Consider the following 25688-nt stretch of genomic DNA (forward strand, 5'->3'; position numbering starts at 1 on the left):
GGGATGTAAAGGCCTTCAACCTTTACTAACACGTCTTCTACTTGTCCATAAGCCTGTTTTCTTGAATTATCTGCCATCTCTAATGAGATTTTAGCAGCTTGCACCCCATAGATTCCCAGTTTCTCTATTACAGAGAGGGGCATGAGGTTTATCCCTGAACCAAGGTCACACAGAGCCTTAAAGATCATGGTGCCTATGGTACAAGGTATTATGAACTTTCCAGGATCCTGTCTCTTTTGAGGCAATGTCAGTTGATCCAGATCACTTAGTTCATTGGTGAACAAGGGAGGTTCATCTTCCCAAGTCTCAATACCAAATAATTTGGCATTTAGCTTCATGATTGCACTAAGGAACTTGGCAGCTTGCTCTTTAGTAACATCCTCATTCTCTTCAGAAGAGGAATACTCATCAGAGCTCATGAATGGCATAAGGAGGTTCAATGGAATCTCTATGGTCTCTAGATGAGCCTCAGAGTCCTTTGGTTCCTCAAAGGAAAGCTCCTTATTGATCACTGGACGTCCCGGGAGGTCTTCCTCCTTGGGATTCATGTCCTCTCCTTCCCTTACAGGTTCGGCCATGGTGATCAATTCAATGGCCTTGCACTCTCCTTTTGGATTCTCTTCTGTATTGCTTGGGAGAGTACTAAGAGGGATTTCAGTGATCCTTTTACTCAGCTGGCCCACTTGTGCTTCCAAATTTCTAATGGAGGACCTTGTTTCATTCATGAAACTCACAGTGGCCTTAGATAGATCAGAGACTAAATTTGCTAAGCTAGATAGATTATGCTCAGAATTCTCTGTCTGTTTCTGAGTGGATGATGGAAAAGGCTTGCTATTGCTAAACCTGTTTCTTCCACCATTATTAAAGCCTTGTTGAGGCTTTTGATCCTTCCATGAGAGATTTGGGTGATTTCTCCATGATGGATTGTAGGTGTTTCCATATGGTTCAACCATGTAATTTAACTCTGCTATTGCAGGGTTCTCAGGATCATAAGCTTCTTCTTCAGAAGATGCCTCTTGAGTACTGTTGGATGCAGCTTGCATTCCATTCAGACTCTGAGAAATCATATTGACTTGCTGAGTCAATATTTTGTTCTGAGCCAATATGGCATTCAGAGTATCAATTTCAAGAACTCCCTTCTTCATAGGCGTCCCAGTACTCACAGGGTTCCTCTCAGAAGTGTACATGAACTGGTTATTAGCAACCATGTCAATGAGTTCTTGAGCTTCTGCAGGTGTTTTCTTTAGGTGAATGGATCCACCTGCAGAAGTATCCAATGACATCTTTGATAGCTCAGATAAACCATCATAGAATATATCCAGGATGGTCCATTCTGAAAGCATGTCAGAAGGACACTTTTTGGTCAGCTGCTTGTATCTTTCCCAAGCTTCATAGAGGGATTCACCTTCTTTCTGTTTGAAGGTTTGAACATCAGCTCTAAGCTTGCTCAGCTTTTGAGGAGGAAAGAACTTGGCTAAGAAAGCTGTGACCAGCTTATCCCAAGAGTTCAGGCTGTCTTTGGGTTGAGAGTCCAACCACACTCTAGCTCTGTCTCTTACAGCAAAAGGGAAAAGTATGAGCCTGTAGACTTCAGGATCTACTCCATTAGTCTTAAAAGTATCACAGATATGCAAGAATTCAGTTAAGAACTGAAAGGGATCTTCAGATGGAAGTCCATGGAACTTGCAGTTCTACTGCATCAGAGAAACTAGCTGAGGTTTCAGCTCAAAGTTGTTTGCTCCAATGGTAGGAATGGAGATGCTCCTTCCATGTAAATTGGAATTAGGTATAGTAAAGTCACCAAGCATTCTCCTTGCATTATTGTTGTTGGGTTCGGCTGCAATCTCCTTTACTTGTTCGAAATTTTCAATAAGGTTGTCTCTGGATTGTTGTAATTTAGCTTCTCTTAGTTTCCTCTTCAGAGTTCTTTCAGGTTCTGGATCAGCTTCAACAAGAATGCCTTTTTCTTTGTCCCTGCTCATAAGAAAGAGAAGGGAAAAAGGAAAGAAGAGGAATCCTCTATATCACAGTAAAGAGGTTCCTTATTGTTAGTAGAAGAAGAGAAGAAGAAAAAATTCGAACACAGATAGAAGAGGGGGTTCGAATTTGGTGAGTGATGTGAGGAAGAGATGTTAGTGGATGAATAAATAAATAGAATAAGATGAGAGAGGGAGAGGATTTTCGAAAATAATTTTTGAAAAAGAGTTAGTGATTTTCGAAAATAGTTTTTGAAAAAAAGTTAGTAATTTTTCGAAAATTCAAATAAAAAATAAAATAATTAGTCTAATTAAAAAGAAATTTTGAAAAAGAGGGAAGATATTTTTGAAAATTAGAGAGAGAGAGTTAGTTAGGTAGTTTTGAAAAAGGTAAGAAACAAACAAAAAGTTAGTTAGTTAGTTGAAACAAATTTTGAAAAGATAAGAAGTTAGGAAGTTAGAAAAGATATTTTGAAATCAAATTTTTGAAAAGGATAAGATAAGAAGATATTTTTGAAAAGATATGATTGAAATTAGTTTTTGAAAAAGATTTGATTTTTAAAATCACAATTAATGACTTGATTCACAAGAAATCACAAGATATGATTCTAGAACTTAAAGTTTGAATCTTTCTTAACAAGCAAGTAACAAACTTGAAATTTTTGAATCAAAACATTAATTGATGATGTTATTTTCGAAAATATGATGTAAAATTCAGAAAAAGATTTTTTGAAAAATATTTTTGAAATTTTCGAAAATAACTAAAAAAATTGAAAAAGATTTGATTTTTGAAAAAGATAAGATTTTTAAATTGAAAATTTGATTTGACTCATAAAAACAACTAGATTTTAAAAATTTTTGAAAAAGTCAAATCTAATTTTCGAAATTTTAAGAGATAAAAAGGGAAAGATATTTTTTTGATTTTTGAATTTTTATGATGAGAGAGAAAAACAAGAAAAATGATGCAATGCATGATAGTTATGGATCAAAACAATGAATGCATGCAAGAATGCTATGAATGTCAAGATGAACACCAAGAACACTATGAAGATCATGATGAACATCAAGAACACATTTTTGAAAAACTTTTAATGCAAGAAAAACATGCAAGACACCAAACTTAGAAATCTTTAATGCTTAGGCACTAAGAATTCAAGAATGCATATGAAAAACAAGAAAAGACACAAAACATGCAAATGCAAAGATCAAACAAGAAGACTTACCAAGAACAACTTGAAGATCATGAAGAACACTATGAATGCATGATTTTTTTCGAAAAATGCAAGATGCACATGCAATTGACACCAAACTTATAACATGACACAAACAAGAAACACAAAAATATTTTTTATTTTTATGATTTTATGATTTTTTTTGGTATTTTCTTTTAATTTTTTTTTCGAAAATCATTTTGAAAAAGAAAAATAAGGATTCCAAAATTTTTAATATGAATTCCAGGAATCTTATGCTCTTTAGTCTAAAGCTCGAATCAAAGGGTTAGACATGGCTTAATAGCCAGCCAAGCTCTAGTATGTAAATTACATCCATTGAGGTTATTAGTTGAAGACCAATCCCAAAGCAGTTTGGGTATGGCTTTACAGCCAGATAGGATTCAACATGTTTCATGAAACACTAGAATTCATTCTTAAAAATTCTGAAGAAAAATATATATATTTTTTTTGAAAACATTTTTATTTTTTTTTTCGAAAACAGATGAGAAATTTTTGAAGGATTTTTGAAAATTTTTTGAAAAGAAAATGAAAAGAAAGTTACCCAATCTGAGCAACAAGATGAACCGTCAGTTGTCCAAACTCGAACAATCCCCGGCAACGGCGCCAAAAACTTGGTATGCGAAATTGTTACTCAGGTTGTGAATTATTGTTCGAAATTGATTCCCTGGCAATGGCACCAAAAACAAATGCACAGAACCATGGTCTAAACATATCTTCACAACTTCGCACAACTAACCAGCAAGTGCACTGGGTCGTCCAAGTAATACCTTACGTGAGTAAGGGTCGAATCCCACGGAGATTGTTGGTATGAAGCAAGCTATGGTCACCTTGTAAATCTCAGTCAGGCAGATATAAAATAGTAATGGGGTTTTCGAAAATAAGTAATAAAAGAAGGATAGAAATACTTATGTAAATCATTGGTGAGAATTTCAGATAAGCGTATGGAGATGCAATCGTTCCTCTGAACCTCTGCTTTTCTGCTGTCTTCATCTAATCAGTCTTACTCCTTTCTATAGCTGGCTTTATGTAAGGATGTCACCGGTGCCACTGGCTACTTTCAATCCTCTCGGGAAAATGGTCCAAATGCTCTGTCACAGCACGGCTAATCGTCTGGAGGCATCACCCTTGTCGTTGGTTGCATCCTATTCCTCTCTGTGAAAATGGTCCGATGCGATGTCACTGCATGGCTAATCATCTTGGAGGTTCTCGATCATACTGGAATAGAATTTACTATCCTTTTGCGTCTGTCACTACGCCCAGCACTCGCGAGTTTTGAGTTCGTCACAGTCATTCAATCCCAGAGTCCTACTCGGAATACCACGGACAAGGTTTAGACTTTCCGGACTCTCATGAATGCCGCCATCAATCTAGCTTATACCACGAAGATTCTGATTAAGAGATCTAAGAGATACTCATTCAATCTAATGCAGAACGGAAGTGGTTGTCAGGCACGCGTTCATAGGGAATGATGATGATTGTCACGTTCATCACATTCAGGTTGAAGTGCGAATGAATATCTTAGAAGCGAAATAAGATGAATTGAATAGAAAACAGTAGTACTTTGCATTAATCTTTGAGGAACAGCAGAGCTCCACACCTTAATCTATGGAGTGCAGAAACTCTACCGTTGAAAATACATAAGTGAAAGGTCCAGGCGTGGCCGAATGGCCAGCCCCTCTGATCTAAGAACTAGGCGTCCAAAGATATCAAATACAATAATAAAATGTCCTATTTATAATAAACTAGCTACTAGGGTTTACAGAAGTAAGTAATTGATGCATAAATCCACTTCTGGGGCCCACTTGGTGTGTGCTTGGGCTGAGCTTGAAGTCTACACGTGGAGAGGTCATTCTTGGAGTTGAACGCTAGCTTTTGTGCCAGTTTGGGCGTTGAACTCCACTTTGCAGCTTGTTTTTGGCGCTGGACGCCAGAATTGGGCAGAGAGCTGGCGTTGAACGCCAGTTTGCGTCATCTAAACTTGGGCAAAGTATAAACTATTATATATTTCTGGAAAGCCCTGGATGTCTACTTTCCAACGCAATTGGAAGCGCGCCATTTTAAGTTCTATAGCTCTAGAAAATCCATTTTGAGTGCAGGGAGGTCAGAATCCAACAGCATCAGCAGTCCTTCTTCAACCTCTGAATCTGATTTTTGCTCAAGTCCCTCAATTTCAGCCATAAAATACCTGAAATCATAGAAAAACACACAAACTCATAGTAAAGTCCAGAAATGTGAATTTAACATAAAAACTAATGAAAACATCCCTAAAAGTAACCAGATTCTACTAAAAACATACTAAAAACAATGTCAAAAAGCGTATAAATTATCCGCTCATCACAAATCAATATGATTTCTCAGAGTCTGAATAGAATGCAAGCTGCATCCAACAGTACTCAAGAGGCGCCTTCTGAAGAAGAGGCTTATGATCCTGAGAACCCTGCAATAGCAGAGGTGAATTACTTAGGTGAACCTTATGGAAACACCTATAACCCATCATGGAGAAATCATCCAAATTTCTCATGGAAGGATCAACAAAAGCCTCAACAAGGCTTTAACAATGGTGGAAGAAACAGGTTTAGCAATAGCAAGCCTTTTCCATCATCCACTCAGCAACAGACAGAGAACTCTGAACAAAATACCTCTAATTTAGCAAACTTAGTCTCTGATCTATCTAAGGCCACTCTGAGTTTCATGAATGAAACAAGGTCCTCTATTAGAAATTTGGAGGCACAAGTGGGCCAGCTGAGTAAGAAGATCACTGAAACCCCTCCTAGTACTCTCCCAAGCAATACAGAAGAAAATCCAAAAGGAGAGTGCAAGGCCATTGAATTGATCACCATGGCCGAACCTGTAAGGGAGGGAGAGGACGTGAATCCCAAGGAGGAAGACCTCCTAGGACGTCCAGTGATCAATAAGGAGTTTCCCTCTGAGGAACCAAAGGAATCTGAGACTCATCTAGAGACCATAGAGATTTCATTGAACCTCCTTATGCCCTTCATGAGCTCTGATGAGTATTCCTCTTCTGAAGAGAATGAGGATGTTACTGAAGAGCAAGTTACCAAGTTCCTTGGTGCAATCATGAAGCTGAATGCCAATTTATTTGGTAATGAAACTTGGGGAGATGAACCTCCCCTGTTCACCAATGAACTAAATGCATTGGATCAACTGAGATTGCCTCAGAAGAAACAGGATCCTAGAAAGTTCCTAATACCTTGTACCATAGGCACCATGACCTTTGAGAAGGCTCTATGTGACCTGGGGTCAGGAATAAACCTCATGCCACTCTCTGTAATAGAGAAACTGGAAATCTTTGAGGTGCAAGCTGCTAGAATCTCATTAGAGATGGCATACAATTCTAGAAAATAGGCTTATAGACAAGTAGAGGACATATTAGTAAAGGTTGAAGGCCTTTACATCCCTGCTGATTTCATAATCTTAGATACTGGGAAGGATGAGGATGAATCCATCATCCTTGGAAGACCCTTCCTAGCCACAGCAAGAGTTGTGATTGATGTTAACAGAGGTGAACTAGTCCTTTAATTGAATGAGGACTCCCTTGAGTTTAAAACTCAAGGACATCCTTCTGTAAACATGGAAAAGAGGCACAGTAAGCTTCTCTCAAAACAGAGTCAACCAGAGCCCCCACAGTCAAACTCTAAGTTTGGTGTTGGGAGGCCACAACCAAATTCTAAGTTTGGTGTTGAACTCCCATATCCAAACTCTAAGTTTAGTGTTGGGGAGTCTCAACAATGCTCTGAACATCTGTGAGGCTCCATGAGAGCCCACTGTCAAGCTATTGACATTAAAGAAGCGCTTGTTGGGAGGCAACCCAATTTTTATTTAATTATATTTTTATTAGTTATATGTCTTTATAGGTTCATGATCATGTGGAGTCACAAAATAAATCAAAAAATTAAAAACAAAATAAAAAACAGCAGAAGAAAAATCACACCCTGGAGGAGGATCTTACTGGTGTTTAAACGCCAGTAAGGAGCATCTGGCGTTGAACGCCAGAAACAAGCAGCATCCTGGCGTTTAGACGCCAGAAATGCACAGTGAAGAAGAGCTGGCGCTGAACGCCAGAAACAAGCATCAATTCGGCGTTTAAACGCCAGAATTGCATGCAAAGGCATTTTACATGCCTAATTGGTGCAGGGATGCAATTCCTTAACACCTCAGGATTTGTGGACCCCACAGGATCATCTCAGTATCTGTGAACCCCACAGGATCCCCACCTACCACCTCTCACTCTCTTCCCTCTTCTCAATGTTCATCCTCTCTTCCCAATAAACACTCTTCTCCAAAACTCTTCACCAATCACCTCAATCTCTCTTCCCTATCACCACTTCACCACTCACATCCATCCACTCTTCCCCATAAACCTACCTCATAAACTCCACCTACCTTCAAAATTCAAAATCAACTTTCCACCCAAAACCCACCCTTATGGCTGAACCTTACCCCCCTCCCTTCCCTATATAAAGCCCTCCATTCTTCCTCATTTTCACACAACACAACCCTCTCTTCTCTTCTTGACCGCATACACCTCTCCCTACACTCCTCCATATTTTCTTCTTCTTCTTCATCTATTCTTTCTTCTCTTGCTCGAGGGCGAGCAATATTCTAAGTTTGGTGTGGTAAAAGCATAAGCTTTTTGTTTTTCCATTACCATTGATGGCACCTAAGACCGGAGAATCCTCTAGAAAAGGGAAAGGGAAGACAAAAGCTTCCACCTCCGAGTCATGGGAGATGGAAAGATTCATCTCAAAAGCTCATCAAGACCACTTCTATGATGTTGTGGCCAAGAAGAAGGTGATCCCCGAGGTCCCTTTCAAGCTCAAGAGAAATGAGTATCCGGAGATCTGACATGAAATCCAAAGAAGAGGTTGGGAAGTTCTAACAAACCCCATCCAACAAGTCGGCATCCTAATGGTTCAAGAGTTCTATGCCAATGCATGGATCACTAGGAACCATGATCAAAGTAAGAACCCGAACCCAAAGAATTATCTCACCATGGTTCAAGGGAAATACTTAGATTTTAGTCCGAAAAACGTGAGGTTAGCGTTTAACTTGCCCATGATGCAAGGAGATGCACGCCCCTACACTAGAAGGGTCAACTTTAATCAAAGGTTGGACCAAGTCCTCATGGACATATGTGTGGAAGGAGCTCAATAGAAGATTGACTCCAAAGGCAAGCTAGTTCAACTAAGAAGACTGGACCTCAAGCCTGTGGCTAGAGGATGGTTAGAGTTCATCCAACGCTCCATCATCCCCACTAGCAACCGATCTGAAGTTACTGTGGATCGGGCCATCATGATTCATAACATCATGATTGGAGAGGAAGTAGAAGTTCATGAAGTCATCTCCCTTGAACTCTACAAAATAGCCAAAAAGTCCTCTCCCTGGGCAAGGTTCATAGAAGGAGACATTCCCATTGAGGAAGAGAAGCCCATCACTAAGAAAAGGATTGAGCAAGCAAGAGAGCCCATTCATGGATCTCAAGAGACGCATGAAGCTCATCATCAAGAAATCCCTGAGATACCTCAAGGGATGCACTTTCCTCCACAGAATTTTTGGGAGCAAATCAACACCTCCTTAGGAGAATTAAGTTCCAACATGGGACAATTAAGGGTGGAACATCAAGAGCACTCCATCATCCTTCATGAAATTAGAGAAGATCAAAAAGCAATGAGGGAGGAGCAACAAAGATAAGGAAGAGACATAGAAGAGCTCAAGGACATCATTGGTTCCTCAAAGAGAAAATACCACCATCACTAAGGTGGACTCATTTCTTGTTCTTACATTCTCTGTTTTTCGTTTTCTTTATGTTAAGTGATTATCCATGTTTGTGTCTTATTACATGATCATTAGTATTTAGTAACTTTGTCTTAAAGTTATGAATGTCCTATGAATCCATCACCTCTCTTAAATGAAAAATGTTTTAATTCAAAAGAACAAGAAGTACATGAGTTTCGAATTTATCCTTGAACTTAGTCTAATTATATTGATGTGGTGACAATACTTTTTGTTTTCTGAATGAATGCTTGAACAGTGCGTATGTCTTTTGAAGTTGTTGTTTAAGAATGTTAAATATGTTTGCTCTTGAAAGAATGATGACAAGGAGACATGTTATTTGATAATCTGAAAAATCATAAAAATGATTCTTGAAGCAAGAAAAAGCAGCAAAGAACAAAGCTTGCAGAAAAAAAAAATATATATATATATAGCGAAAAAAAAAAGAAAAAGCAAGCAGAAAAAGCCAAAAGCTCTTAAAACCAAAAGGCAAGAGCAAAAAGCCAATAACCCTTAAAACCAAAAGGCAAGGGTAAATAAAAAGGATCCCAAGGCTTTGAGCATCAGTGGATAGGAGGGCCTAAAGGAATAAAATCCTGGCCTAAGCGGCTAAACCAAGCTGTCCCTAACCATGTGCTTGTGGCGTGAAGGTGTCAAGTGAAAACTTAAGACTGAGCGGTTAAAGTCAAGGTCCAAAACAAAAATAGAGTGTGCTTAAGAACCCTGGACACCTCTAATTGGGGACTTTAGCAAAGCTGAGTCACAATCTGAAAAGGTTCACCCAGTTATGTGTCTGTGGCATTTATGTATCCGGTGGTAATACTGGAAAACAAAGTGCTTAGGGCCACGGCCAAGACTCATAAAATAGCTGTGTTCAAGAATCAACATACTGAACTAGGAGAATCAATAACACTATCTGAACTCTGAGTTCCTATAGATGCCAATCATTCTGAACCTCAATGGATAAAGTGAGATGCCAAAACTATTCAAGAGGCAAAAAGCTACAAGTCCCGCTCATCTTATTGGAGCTATGTTTCATTGATAGTTTGGAATTTATAGTATATTCTCTTTTTTTTTATCCTATTTGATTTTCAGTTGCTTGGGGATAAGCAACAATTTAAGTTTGGTGTTGTGATGAGCGGATAATTTATACGCTTTTTGGCATTATTTTTAGTAGGATCTAGTTACTTTTAGGGATATTTTCATTAGTTTTTATGTTAAATTCACATTTCTGGACTTTACTATGAGTTTGTGTGTTTTTCTGTGATTTCAGGTATTTTCTGGCTGAAATTGAGGGACTTGAGCAAAAATCAGATTCAGAGGTAGAAGAAGGACTGCTGATGCTGTTGGATTCTGACCTCCCTGCACTCAAAGTGAATTTTCTGGAGCTACAGAACTCAAAATGGCGCGCTTCCAATTGCGTTGGAAAGTAGACATCCAGGGCTTTCTCGCAATATATAATAGTCCATACTTTGGCCGAGTTTAGATGACGTAAATGGGCATTGAACGCCAGTTCTACGCTGCAGTCTGGAGTTAAACGCCAGAAACACGTCACAAGCCAGAGTTGAACGCCAGAAATACGTTACAAACTGGCGTTCAACTCCAAAAGAAGCCTCTGCACGTGGAAAGCTAAAGCTCAGCCCAAGCACACACCAAGTGGGCCCCAGAAGGGGATTTATGCGTCAATTACTTACTTTTGTAAACCCTAGTAACTAGTTTAGTATAAATAGGACTTTTTACTATTGTATTAGACATATTGGGATGTCTGGTTCTTAGATCATGGGGGCTGGCCATTCAGCCATGCCTGAACCTTTCACTTATGTATTTTCAAACGGTAGAGTTTCTGCACTCCATAGATTAAGGTGTGGAGCTCTGCTGTTCCTCATGAATTAATGCAAAGTACTACTGTTTTTCTATTCAATTCAACTTATTCCGCTTCTAAGATATTCATTCGCACTTCAATATGAATGTGATGAATGTGACAATCATCATCATTCCCCCACGAACGCGTGCCTGACAACCACTTCCGTTCCACCTTAGATTGAATGAGTATCTCTTGGATCTCTTACTCAGAATCTTCGTGGTATAAGCTAGATTGATGGCAGCATTCATGAGAGTCTGGAAAGTCTAAACCTTGTCTGTGGTATTCCGAGTAGGACTCTGGGATTGAATGACTGTGACAAACTTCAAACTCGCGAGTGCTGGGCGTAGTGACAGACGCAAAAGGAGGGTGAATCCTATTCCAGTATGATCGAGAACCTCAGATGATTAGCCGTGCTGTGACAGAGCATTTGGACCATTTTCACAAGAGGATGAGATGCAGCCATTGACCACGATGATGCCTCCAGATGATTAGCCATGCAGTGACAGCGCATCGGACCATTTTCACAAAGAGGATGAAAAGTAGCCATTGACAACGGTGATGCCCTTACATAAAGCCAGCCATGGAAAGGAGTAAGACTGATTGGATGAAGACAGCAGAAAAGCAGAAGTTCAGAAGAACGAAAGCATCTCTATACACTTATCTGAAATTCCCACCAATGAATTACATAAATGACCATAGCTTGCTTCATACCAACAATCTCCGTGGGATCGACCCTTACTCATGTAAGGTTTATTACTTGGACGACCCAGTGCACTTGCTGGTTAGTTGTATCGAAGTTGTGAATCAAAAACGATTTATTAAGACGTGCATACAGAGTTTTTGGCGCTGTTGCCTGAGATCACAATTTCGTGCACCAGTAGACTTAGTGAGATTAATCTATCATAATTATCATAGTTGTAGTTATGGTAAGGAAGGAATTTCATAACTCATCCCAAGTCAAGGTTCCATTTATGTTTTGAACCACAATTTCCTCAATTTTGAGTCTTACTTATCCATATTACATACATAGTTTTTTTTATTCCTTTATTAGTTTATTAATTTTAATTTTGAATCGTTCTTTTATCTCTTAATTGTTTGCTTTCATCATCGAAAACCCCTTTGCTTTCCGCAACCAAAATTGTGCGCTCTTAGGCATTAGTTCCTAGGGAAGATGACCCGAGGTTTAATTACTCTCGGTTAATTTGAATTAGAAATTTTAAACTTTGATTGATGGGATTTAATTGCCAGTTTGGACTATGCTACCGATGAAGTGATTCTTGTTTTTGAGAAATTCGGAACCGGTGCAAAATCCTTTCTATCAAAGAACAATTTTCCGACTTCGAAATCACTCCTTGGATATAGTTTATCAGTTGTTATCCTTTTTTGTCTAATTAAGATACTATTGTAGTAGTACTAACTAATTTCATGTCTATCTTTAGTTATCTTTAGACTTTGAAACTTGGTTGTTTTTAAAATGTTGGTTAAGAACTAGAGATATGTATTTTGAATTTTTTAATTTTATGACTATTTTTAGTATTTTATATTTTTTATTTACGTACAACCAGTTTTATCGGTTCAACCAGTAGTTTATCGGTTGAACCAGTAAATCAGAGAAGTAGTAACCTGACCAGTTTGATCACCGGTTCGGTTCTTACAACTATGATTTTAAATCGTTATTTTAGTTTATTTTTTATAAATTGTGAACAAAACCAACTTTATAGTTATGGTTTTAAATCGTGACTATAGTCTATTCTATAATTATGATTTTTAGATATTTCATAAATTGATATTTGATTTTGAGTAAACACTCACTTCAGTCACTGACCTTTACCTCGACGAACAAAACAATCTCTGAGAAATTAAAGATCCAAATCGGTCCCTGTTCTTATAAGTTTTGGGACAAGGCGATCCTTATGTCGAGTCTAACATTAATGGCTAACAGAGAATGTCTGTGTTGATCGTTAGGTGGGTGAGTTGTTTGTTATGTGTTACGCTAGCAACCCTGAATTAGATGGGGACTAACACGTGATAGAGTAAAATTGGATAAAGACCTATTTGTTCAAAGTTGTTAAAAAATCTACCAATTCCGCACCACATAACCTATAGCTTTTGGCGGGCACGCCAACCCACCAGGTTAAAGGTTATATTATTCATTAACTAAAAAAGTGATTAATGCTATAAAAATTAACGATTATAATTTTTAAACATATGTTTTTTTATTCTTTTGTTAGTTATTAATATTTATTAGAGTTAACTACCTAATTGGCACCTGAAAGTTTCTAATGCTGAAAAAAATATCCCTAAAAGATGCAAAAGAGCAATTAACCCCCAAAAAATTTAAAAATTTGAAAAAAATATCCAAATGTTAATTGATCATTCTCCATTAATGGAAAATACTTACTTAGGTAACAGAGTTGATAACATAGCTAAATTTATAGTTACATGGTATTTTTTATTATTTTAAAATAATAATTCACGTAATTATTATTTTAAAATAATCAATAAACCCATGTAACTATGAAGTTAGCCAAGTCATCAACTCTATTAGCCACATAAGTGTTTTTCATTTACGGATATGTGATCAATTAACGTTTGGATATTGATAAGCGGATAATTTATACGCTTTTTCGCATTGTTTTTACATAGTTCTTAGTATGATTTGATTAGTTTTTAGTATATTTTTATTCGTTTTTAAATAAAAATCACATTTCTGGACTTTACTATGAGTTTGTGTGTTTTTCTGTGATTTCAGGTATTTTCTGGCTGAAATTGAGGGACCTGAGCAAAAATCTGATTCAGAGGCTGAAAAAGGACTGCAGATGCTGTTGGATTCTGTCCTCCCTGCACTCAAAGTGGATTTTCTGGAGCTACAGGAGTCTAAATGGCACGCTCTTAATTGCGTTGGAAATTAGACATCCAGGGATTTCCAGCAATATATAATAGTCCATACTTTGCCCGAGTTTAGACGACACAAACTGGCGTTCAACGCGAGTTCTCTGCCCTATTCTGGTGTTAAACGCCAGAAACAGGTTACAAGTTGGAGTTAAATGCCCAAAACAGGTTTTAACCTGACGTTTAACTCCAGAAACAGCTTAGGCACATGTAAAGCTCAAGTCTCAGCCCCAGCACACACCAAGTAGGCCCCGAAAGTGGATTTCTGCATTATCTATCATAATTTACTCATTTTCTGTAAACCTAGGTTACTAATTTAGTATTTAAACAACTTTTAGAGATCTATTCTGTACCTCATGACATTTTTAGATCTGAACTTTTTACTCTTTGATGGCATGAATCTCTAAACTCTATTGTTGGGGGTGAGGAGCTCTGCTGTGTCTCGATGAATTAATGCAACTATTTCTGTTTTCTATTCAAACATGCTTGTTTCTATCTAAGATGTTCATTCGCACTTCAATATGATGAATGTGATGATCCGTGACACTCATCACTATTCTCAACCCTTGAACGCGTGCCTAACAACCACTTCCGTTCTACCTTCGATTGAATGAGTATCTCGGATTCCTTAATCAGAATCTTCGTGGTATAAGCTAGAATCCATTGGCAGCATTCTTGACAATCCGGAAAGTCTAAGCCTTGTCTGTGGTATTCTGAGTAGGATTCAGGGATTGAATGACTGTGACGAGCTTCAAACTCACAAGGGTTGGGCGTAGTGACAGACGCAAAAGGATCAATGGATCCTATTCCAACATGAGTGAGAACCGACAGATGATTAGCCATACGGTGACAGTGCACCTGGACCATTTTCACTGAGAGGACGGAGGGTAGCCATTGACAACGGTAATCCACCAACATACAGCTTGCCATAGGAGGAACCTTGCGTGCGTGAAGAAGAAGACAGGGGAAAATAGAGATTCAGAAGACAAAGCATCTCCAAAACTCTAACATATTCTCCATTACTGTATAACAAGTATTTAATTCATGCTCTTTTATTCTTCGCAATCCAAACTGATAATTATAATTGATATCCTGACTAAGAATTACAAGATAACCATAGATTTCTTCAAGCCAACAATCTCCGTGGGATTCGACCCTTACTCACGTAAGGTATTACTTGGACGACCCAATGCACTTGCTGGTTAGTGGTACGAGTTGTGAAAAGTGTGATTTACAATTCGTGCACCAAGTTTTTGGCGCCGTTGCCGGGGATTGTTCGAGTTTGGACAACTGATGGTCTATTTTGTTGCTTAGATTAGGAAAAATTTTTCTTTTTGGTTTAGAGTCTTCTATTATTGTTTTTGGTTGAAATTTCTTTTTTTAAATCCTTATTTTCTCTTTTTAAATTTTTTGAAAATTTTATAAACTGATAATTGAGTTTTTCTGTTTGAGTTTAGTTTCATATTTTAAGTTTGGTATCAATTGCATATTTTTTATTTTCTTTTAAATTTTCGAATTTGTGCTCATTGTTCTTTCTTAATCTTCAAGTTGTTCTTGTTTATTTTCCTTGTTTGATCTTTAGCTTTTCTTGTTTTGTGATTTTTCTTGTTTTTCTTGTGCATTTTCGAATTATTAGTATCCAAAAAAAATATAAATAAGATATTTTATACATTAAATACCTTTATTAAAACACTTTAAATTTATAACTCAATTGGCTAGAGCGTTGTGTCTATGTTCTTGTGAATAGTTGCTCCTTTGAGTCTTTCGTTCTAAAATCTTTTCAAAAATAATTTTTCTTTGATTAAATCTTGTGTCAAGTTTTAAGTTTGGTGTTTTCTTGTCAGTCTTTATTTAATTTTCAAAAATTTATTTTTGGTTTTCAAAAAATTTTAAGTTTGGTGTTCTTTTTTTATGTTCTTGAGTCCTTTGAGTCTTTGAATTTTTGTTCTTCGTGTTCTTGTAAATCTTCAAGGTGTTCTTGAGTCTTTCTTGCGTTTTGATCTTAAAATTTTTATGTTTGGTGTTCCTTGGTGTTTTTCCTCCAAATTTTCGAAAATAAGGAGCATTAGATCTAAAAATTTTAAGTTTTGTGTCTTTTTATTGTTTTTCTCTTTCCTCATTAAATTCAAAAATATCTTTTTCCTTTATTTTAATTGATTTTTCGAATTTTTCTTTTAAAAATTCAGATTTTATTTTAAAATTTTTTATTTTATCTTATCTTAGTTTTAAAATTTTAAAATTTCAAAATTCAAATCTTTTTCAAAAAAAATCATATCTTTTTAAAAATCTTATCTTATCTTATTTCAAATTTCAAATTTCAACTTCCAAAATTCAAATTTCAAATTTCAAAACTTTTTAATTTAAATTCCTTATCTTCTCTTACCTAGCTTATCTTATCTTTTCTAATCTCAAATCTTAAAATCAAATCTTTTTCATATCTTTTTATTTTATTTTATTTTATTTTCTTACAAGCATCTTTAATTTTAAGACATATCTTTTTCAAAACTTCCTAACCAATTTCTCTCTCTTCAATTTTTTTCGAAAATCCTCACCCACATCCTTTTCAAATCTTTTTAATTAATTAATTTAGTTTTTAATTTTTTTTATTTATTTTTCTTCAAATTTTCGAAATCATAATCAATTTTTCATTTATTTTATTTTATTTTATTTTATTTTAATTTCTGTTTTAAAAAAAATATTTTATTTGCAATTCACAACATCTCCCTTTCTCCATCATGGACCTAAGTGGAAATGAACAGTCCAGAAGGACTCTGAGGTCATATGCTAACCCCACTACTGCTTCATATGGGAGTAGTATCTGTATACCCTCCATCGGAGTCAGTAGTTTTGAGTTGAATCCTCAGCTCATTATCATGGTGCAGCAAAGTTGCCAGTATTCCGGTCTTCCACAGGAAGAACCTACAGAATTTCTAGTACAGTTTTTACAAATTGCTGACATAGTACATGATAAGAAAGTAGATCAGGATGTCTACAGATTATTACTGTTTCCATTTGCTGTAAAAGACCAAGCTAAGAGGTGGTTAAATAACCAACCTAAGGCTAGCATAAGGACATGGAAACAGCTGTCAGAAAAATTTCTGAATCAATATTTTCCTCAAAAACGGATGACACAGCTAAGGCTGAACATCCAAGGCTTTAAACAAGGAGATAATGAATCTCTTTATGATGCCTGGGAGAGATACAGAGAGATGCTAAGAAAATACCCCTCTGAAATATTTTCAGAGTGGGTGCAGTTAGACATCTTCTATTATGGGCTTATAGAGAAAGCTCAGATGTCTTTAGACCACTCAGCTAGTGGATCTATACACATAAGAAAGACAATTGAAGAAGCTCAAGAGCTCATTGATACAGTTGCCAGAAATCAGCATCTGTACCTAAGTAGTGAGTCTTCCATGAAAGAAGAGGCTAAAACAGTAACTGCTGAACTCAGTCCTGTAGAACAAGTTACTGAATTCAATCAGCAATTAGATTTTCTAACAAAACAGCTAGCCGAATTCAAGGAGATACTACAAGACACAAGAATGGCTAATATGAATATGGAAGTACAGTTGAAGCAAACAAAACAGCAGTTATCAAAACAAATAACAGAAGAGTGCCAAGCAGTTCAATTAAGAAGTGGAATAATATTAAATACCTCACTTCAAAGCAGCAGGAAGCTAAGAAATGAACAAACTGCTACCCAAAATCCCTCTGAGGATAGTAAGAGTCCAGAGAGGAATAATTCTGGCGCTCAAACGCCAGAAAAGGGTGAAGAGCTGACGTTAAACACCCAACCCATGCTCAGTTCTGGCATTCAAATGTCACAAACAGGCAAGGAGTTGGCATTAAACGGCCAATGGAAGCTCAGTTCTGGCGTTCAAATGCCAGAAACAGGTAAGGAGTTAGCATCCAACGCCAATCCAGCTTCCAACCCTGGCATTCAAACGCCAGTGAGGGATCAGACACACACATGTGATGATAACAATCCCTCTAAAAAGGCTTCTTCAACCACCTCTGTAGGAAATAAACCTGTAGCAACCAAGGTTGAGGAATACAAAGCCAAGATACCTTATCCTTAAAAACTCCGCCAAGAGGAGCAGGATAAGCAATTTGCTCGCTTTGCAGACTATCTGAGGACTCTTGAAATAAAGATTCCATTTGCAGAGGCACTTGAGCAAATACCATCTTATGCCAAGTTCATGAAAGAGATCTTGAGTCATAAGAAAGATTGGAGAGAAATTGAAAGAGTTCTCCTCACTGAAGAATGTAGTGCAGTTATTCTGAAAAGCTTCCCAGAAAAGCTTAAAGATCCCGGGAGCTTTATGATACCATGCATATTAGAGGGTAATTGCACCAAGACAGCTTTATGTGATCTTGGGGCAAGCATCAACCTAATACCTGCATCCACTATCAGAAAGCTTGGTTTAACTGAAGAAGTTAAACCAACCCGGATATGTCTCCAACTTGCTGATGGCTCCATTAAATACCCATCAGGCGTGATTGAAGACATGATTCGCCTTCCCCATTGACTTTGTAGTGCTGAAAATGGAGGAGCACAAGAGTGCTACTCTCATTCTAGGAAGACCTTTCCTAGCAACTGGACGAACTCTCATTGATGTCCAAAAGGAGGAAGTAACCCTGAGAGTCAATGAGGATGGGTTTAAGTTGAATGCTGTCAAGGCCATGCAGCATCCAGACACACCAAAGGACTGCATGAAAGTTGATCTTATTGACTCTTCAGTAGAGGAGATCAACATGGCTGAGAGTCTCGAATCAGAGCTGGAAGACATCTTTAAAGATGTTCAGCCTGATCTGGAGGATTCAGAGGAATTGAAAGAGCCTCTGAAACTTCCTCAGGAAGAGGAAAAACCTCCTAAACTCGAGCTCAAACCATTACCACCATCCCTGAAATATGCATTTCTGGGAGAAGGTGACACTTTTCCGGTGATCATAAGCTCTGCTTTAAATCCCCTGGAAGAGGAAGTGCTACTGCAAGTGCTAAGGACACACAAGACAGCTCTTGGGTGGTCCATAAGTGATCTTAAGGGCATCAGCCCAGCAAGATGCATGAACAAGATCCTATTGGAGGATGATGCTAAGCCAGTGGTTCAACCACAGAGGCGGCTAAATCCGGCCATGAAGGAAGTGGTGCAGAAAGAGGTCACCAAGTTACTGGAGGCTGGGATTATTTATCCTATTTCTGATAGCCCCTGGGTGAGCCCTGTCCAAGTTGTCCCCAAAAAGGGAGGCATGACAGTGGTTCATAATGAAAAAAATAAACTGGTTCCTACAAGAATAGTTACAGGGTGGCGCATGTGTATTGACTATAGAAGGCTCAATACAGCCACCAGAAAAGATCATTTTTCTTTACCATTCATAGACCAGATGCTAGAAAGACTAGCAGGTCATGATTATTACTACTTTTTGGATGGCTATTCAGGCTACAACCAAATTGCAGTACATCCCCAGGATCAAGAGAAAACAGCATTCACATGTCCATCTGGAGTATTTGCCTACAAAAGGATGCCATTTGGGCTGTGTAATGCACCTGCAACCTTTCAGAGATGCATGCTCTCTATTTTCTTTGATATGGTGGAAAAATTTCTGGAAGTCTTCATGGATGACTTCTTAGTATATGGAGACTCATTTAGCTCCTGTCTTGATCACCTAACACTGGTTCTGAAAATATGCCAAGAGACTAACCTGGTTTTAAACTGGGAAAAATGTCACTTTATGGTGACTGAAGGGATTGTCCTTGGGCACAAGATTTCGAACAAGGGAATAGAGGTGGATGATAAACCACTATTTTATGGTTTATATTGTGTTTATTTATGTGGTTTTATCATGATCTTTACCCACTTATTCATTAAATAAGCATGCAATTATAATTCCTTCCTAAAGTTATTGCATGATTGAAAACTTGCTTCCTAGAGACTTTTAATTATGTATTTTATTTCTCCTTTATTCCATTCGATGCCGTGATCTGTGTTAAGTGTTTCAGGCTTTATAGGGCATGAATGAGTTGGAGATTTGAGAGGAAGCTTGCAAAAATGGAAGGAACACAAGGAATTGAAGAGATGACCAGCGAGAAGTGACGCAGCCACATGGATGACGTGACCGCGCGGCATGGAATAGCACAAGCGACACGGCCGCATGGATGACGCGACCGCATGGAAAAGCAGAAAGCCGAATGACGCGGCCGCATGGATGACGTGACCGCGTGACATGCGCGATCTGCATAATCTGCAGAATCGCTGGGGGCGATTTCGGGCCTTATTTTGACCCAGTTTTCGGCCCAGAAAAGCAGACTAGAGCCAGAGAACATGTAGAAACCAACAACAACATTCATTCCGCATAGTTTTAGTTTTTAGATCTAGTTTTCCTCTCCTCTAGGTTTTTTTCTCTCTACACATTCATAGTTTTTAGGATTTGTTATGTTCATTGTTTTTGCATTGGGATATTGAGAAGAGTTATTGCCTCATCAAGACTTTGACATTCTAGTTCGTTCTCTTTACTTGTCTCTTACTCTTCCATGTTCCTTAATTTACTTACTTTTACCATTGGATTATTTTAGCATTTATCAATACAAGAATTACTTTTATTTTTAATTAATATTTTGATCATTATTTATTATGTCTTTCTTTAATTCCTTTTCTTATGTTATGAATTTTACATTTACAATGAGCGAGTAGTTCCCTAACTTGATGGGAAGTTGATTGAAAGAAACCCTTGAAGTTGGGATGCTCAAGAGAAAGATTGTAGTTGGGTTTATTATTGGATTTCTCTCTAGTCACTAACACCAATACTCCCTAGAGTGGATTGGAACTTGTGGATAGAACAATATTCCAACTTGTTTAACTTTTCCTTACTTAGTAAGGGACAACTAAACATAATAACCCCCAATTATCAATTAATCTTGAGAGTACTGCAACAAGAATAGGGCTTCCAGCTAATCAACTTCCAGTCAAGGCTTTTATTTAAATTTATATAAATTCTCTAATTTAATTTTCTGCCATTCAACTTAAACTTTTTTGAAAACATCTGATTAATAAAATAGCACACTTTTCTGCAACTCGTTGGGAGACGACCTGGGACTCATACTCCCAGTATTTTTATTTTAATTTCTGTGACACCCTTCTAAATTGATAAGCGGATTTCTGGTTGGTTGAGACTATACTTGCAACGCATATTTTACAATCACTCTTAACTCGCCAATTTTCGCTCGCATCAATTTTGGCACCGTTGCCGGGGAGTTGCAATAGAGTGCTAAAGTTATTAATTGGAATTTATTTATTTGCATTTTATTTTATTTTGCTACTATGAGCTGCTTGTTTCTTTCGTTAGATGACACGTTCGCTTCCTGATCCAAGCTTGTTAATATTCGATCCTGAGATTGAAAGAACTATTTCACGAATAAGGCAAGCTCGGCGTCGGTTAGTCCTCTCTGAGGGCAGATCTGAAACGTCATTTGAGAAAGAAACCAGCCCCCGTTCTACTGATTTGGTTGTTTCACGCGCAGGTAACATGGCAGCAGCCAGGAGAGTTACTATCCAGGAGGCTGGAGCCCCTGATTTTACAATGCAACCATTTCAAGCGCATCACCCAGCGGTAGCTACAGATTTTGAGATAAAGACCGCATTGCTCAATTTGATGCCCAAGTTTCATGGCTTACTTGCTCAAAAGCCTATCAAGTACCTAAGAGATTTTCAGGCAGCCTGTTCTACTGTAAAGCGTGAGGGTGCAGATAAAACTTCAATTTTGCTGAAAGCTTTCCCGTTTTCTCTTGAGGGAAAGGCAAGAGAGTGGTACTACACTCAAACAGCAGCAATTGTATCCAACTGGGATACACTGAGAAGAGAATTCTTAGAAAAGTTCTTTCCAGCTGAAGTTACTGATAAACTGAGGAAAGATATTTCCATGATTGTTCAGGATGAATCCGAGACGCTTTATGAATATTGGGAGCGCTTCAATAATCTTCTGGAAGCTTGCCCCCACCATATGATTGACAAGATAGTGTTACTCGGTTATGTCACACAGAGAATGAGGCCCCAAGATAAGACCACATTGGAAAGTGCTAGCAATGGGTCTATGAAAAAGTACAAGACCACTGATGAGGCATGGTAATTAATCAGTGACTTAGCTGAATCTACTAGGAATCACAGGCAGAAACAAGGCCGTGCAAAAGCTGTGGCAGAAGTATCCTCTAGCAGAGAGACTGCTACTTTAACTCAGAGTATCTGTGAAATGACCAACTTGCTGAAGCAAATGCAATTGAATCAACAACAAGTTCAGCAAGCTCAACCTTCTCCAGCACAGCAAAACCAACAGTTAGTCCCACAGAGAGTTTGCAGAATCTGTGCTGATTATAGCCATTATACTGATGAATGTCCGTAGCTCCAGCAGGAAGACAACACCGTGGCAGCCACACATAATTTCTATGACCGCCCCAACCAAGGGTACAATCAAGGTGGCAATTACAACCACGGATGGCAAGACAATTCTAACCAGAATTGGAGGGACAACAACAACAACAGAGGAGGCAGAGATAATCAGGAAAATCAGAGGTGGAATAACAACAATAACAGGCAGCAGAATCAGAATCAGCCTTACAGAGCACCTCACCTAAGGCAATCCCAAGGACCACAGAATACCCAACAGCAGACCTCTCAATTTACCCATCCTTCTTCATCTGCCAATGATGACTTACTATAATCTATTGATCGGAGACAACAGACCATGGAAAATAACATTAATGCCACTCTAAATGGTCTGAATGCTACTTTGCAAGCTCTTGTCTCACAGATTGGTTCAATGAATAACTCCAATAATCAACCTTTTTAGCTCCAGGGGTATTCCCTCTCAACCATTACCCAATCCAAGGGTGGTATTAATGCCATCACCCTGAGGTCCGGAACCACACTGCAGGAGAGGAATCAGGAGGAGACAAACCCACCAGAACACGCCTCAACTGAAGAGGTAGTGGAAATAGAAGATGTTGAAGAAGAAGAGGACATATAGGACGTGGCTGAAGAAGAAGAAGAAGTGCAACCACAGGAGGAAGCACTAAAAGGTGCAGACACTGCAGAAAACGCTACTCCCATCCCATTTCCACAACTTGCAAGGAAGCCCAGGAAGCAACTGGAACCTGATCCAAAAATGGTAGAGATATTCAAAAAGGTTGAGGTAACTATTCCTCTATTTGATGTTATTCAACAGGTACCTAAGTATGCTAAGTTTCTAAAAGATTTATGTATACATAAAGACAAAATTAATGAATTAGAAAATATTCCTTTAGGAAGTTCCATATCTGCTTTAATGGGAGGTTTACCTGAAAAGTGTAGTGACCCAGATCCTTGTATAGTTAATTGTACTATTGGTGGTGTGATAATTTTTGAATGCATGTGTGATTTAGGAGCATGTGTGAGTATAATGCCTTTGTCTATATATGATATTTTGAGGCTCCCTCCCTTAAAAAGGTCGGCAGCTCGTTTTGTGTTAGCAGATAAAAGCATTATTACATTGGTTGGAGTTGCTGAAGATGTACTAGTAGGCATTAAGGGACTCACGTTCCCCACTGATTTTTATATCCTGGAAATGCCCCAAAATGACTCAGACAAGCCATCATCAATCCTACTCGAAAAACCATTCCTGAAGACCTCAAAGTTTAAATTAGATACTTTTTCAGGAACATACTCTTTTGAAATAGATGGCCGAGTAGTGATCTTCAATCTGAATGGAGTTATGAAGCATCCTCCAGAGGATCACTCTATCCTCAAGTGTGACATTATAGATGAAACCGTGGCTGAAGTTCACCAGGAGGAATTTGAAGAGAAGCACACAGGACAAGGTCCAAGTGTGGGGACATTCTCGGAGGACAATGACAGTGCCTTACCGCTGTTACCAGCTCCAGACAACCCAGAGCCTGAACATAATCAGAAGTTAGAATTAAAACCCCTTCCTCCATACCTCAATTATGCTTACCTTGAAGACGGGCAGAGGTTTCCGGTTATCATTACAAGGGAACTCACTTCTCAACAGGAAGAGCAGCTACTTGGTGTGCTAAGGAGGCACAAGAAGGCAATTGGTTGGAGTTTGGCAGACATAGTAGGCATCAATCCCCAAGTCTGTGAGCATAGAATATTTTTAGAAGAAGGAGCAAGACCTGTCCATCAACCCCAGAGAAGTCTGAACCCCACTATCCTAGAGGTTGTCAAAAAGGAAGTGACCAGACTACTAGAGGCAGATATCATCTATCCCATCTCAGACAGTGAATGGGTAAGCCCAGTACAAGTGGTGCCAAAGAAGTCTGGAGTCACTGCAGTGAGGAATGAGCATGGAGAGCTCCTGACAACCAGAGTTCAGAACACCTGGAGAATCTGCATTGATTACAGACGCCTCAACCAAGCAACCCGTAAGGATCACTATCCTCTTCCATTCATTGATCAAATGATGGATCGTCTGTCAGGTAAACCGCATTATTGCTTTTTAGATGGTTACACAGGTTATTTCCAGATTCATATAGCTCCTGAGGATCAGGAAAAGACCACTTTTACATGTCCTTTTGGGACTTATGCTTACAAGAGAATGCCCTTTGGCTTGTGCAATGCACCAGCTACCTTCTAGAGGTGCATGATGAGTCTTTTCTCTGATCTTATTGAGGACTGTATGGAGGTTTTTATGGATGATTTTAGTGTTTATGGCGATTCCTTTAGCCTTTGCTTAGATGGATTATCTAGAGTGTTAGATAGATGTGTCAGTACAAACCTGGTATTAAATTTTGAAAAATGCCACTTTATGGTTAAACAAGGGATTGTACTAGGACATGTTGTATCCAATACTGGCATTTCTGTAGACCCAGCAAAGGTGGATGTTATTTCTAGTTTACCTTATCACTCTTCTGTGAGGGAGGTACGTTCTTTCCTTGGCCATGCAGGTTTTTACAGGAGGTTCATTAAGGACTTCAGTAAGGTAGCACTTCCCTTATCCAGACTACTGCAGAAAGATATTGAGTTCGAGTTCAGTGAAAATTGCAAACAAGCATTTGATAAGCTGAAGACTGCACTGACTCAAGCTCCAATTGTAAGAGGACCAGATTGGAGCCAACCATTTGAAATAATGTGTGATGCTTCCAACCACGCAGTAGGAGCAGCACTGGCTCAGTGTGAAGGTAAGGATCCTTTTGTTATTGCTTACGCGTCTAAAACTTTAGATGCAGCTCAGTCGAATTACACTACTACTGAGAAAGAGCTTCTTGCTATTGTTTTTGCTCTGGATAAATTCCGAGCCTATTTACTTGGTACTAAAGTAGTAGTGTATTCAGACCACGCAGCTCTAAAGTATTTATTATCTAAAAAGGAGTCCAAACCAAGGCTTATACGTTGGATACTGCTATTACAAGAATTTGATTTAGAAATTAAGGATAGGAGTGGTAACCAGAATTTAGTAGCAGACCACTTGAGTCGCCTTGAGCACATTACAGATGATTCCACTCCTATAGCTGATAGTTTCCCATTTGATAACCTGCAAGCAGTATCTGAGATAGTCCCTTGGTATGCACCTGTAGCTAATTATCTAGTTAGCCGCACCTTTCCTCCAAACTTTTCTAAGCATCAAAGAGACAAGCTGAAAAGCGAGTCTAAATATTATATATGGGATGACCCATATTTATGGAGATGTGGCGCTGACCAGGTAATAAGACAATGTGTGCCTCAATCAGAATTCCAGTCCATCTTAGAGGCCTGCCACTCATCTGAGAGTGGAGGATATTTTGGCCCTCAAAGAACTGCTAGAAAAATCTTAGACTGTGGATTCTGGTGGCCTACTCTTTTTAGGGACGCCACTGAATTTTGTAGATCTTATTTCCCATGCCAGAAATTTGCTAATATATCTAGGAGGGATGAGATGCCTCAACAGATTATGCTTTTCTGTGAA

The 25688-nt window shown here is 38.3% G+C and overlaps 1 non-coding gene across 1 annotated transcript; it reads left to right on the forward strand.

The window, feature by feature from the left end:
- The first annotated feature begins 1337 nt into the window (after nt 1-1337).
- On the forward strand, nt 1338-1445 carry LOC148565608 (small nucleolar RNA R71). The gene has a single exon (XR_015884089.1). It is a non-coding gene; the product is annotated as a small nucleolar RNA R71 (small nucleolar RNA).
- Nucleotides 1446-25688: the final 24243 nt, after the last annotated feature.

Source organism: Arachis ipaensis, chromosome B5 (assembly GCF_059453495.1).
Source record: "Arachis ipaensis isolate K30076 ecotype BB chromosome B5, ASM5945349v1, whole genome shotgun sequence".
In the NCBI taxonomy this organism is placed as follows: Eukaryota; Viridiplantae; Streptophyta; class Magnoliopsida; order Fabales; family Fabaceae; genus Arachis; species Arachis ipaensis.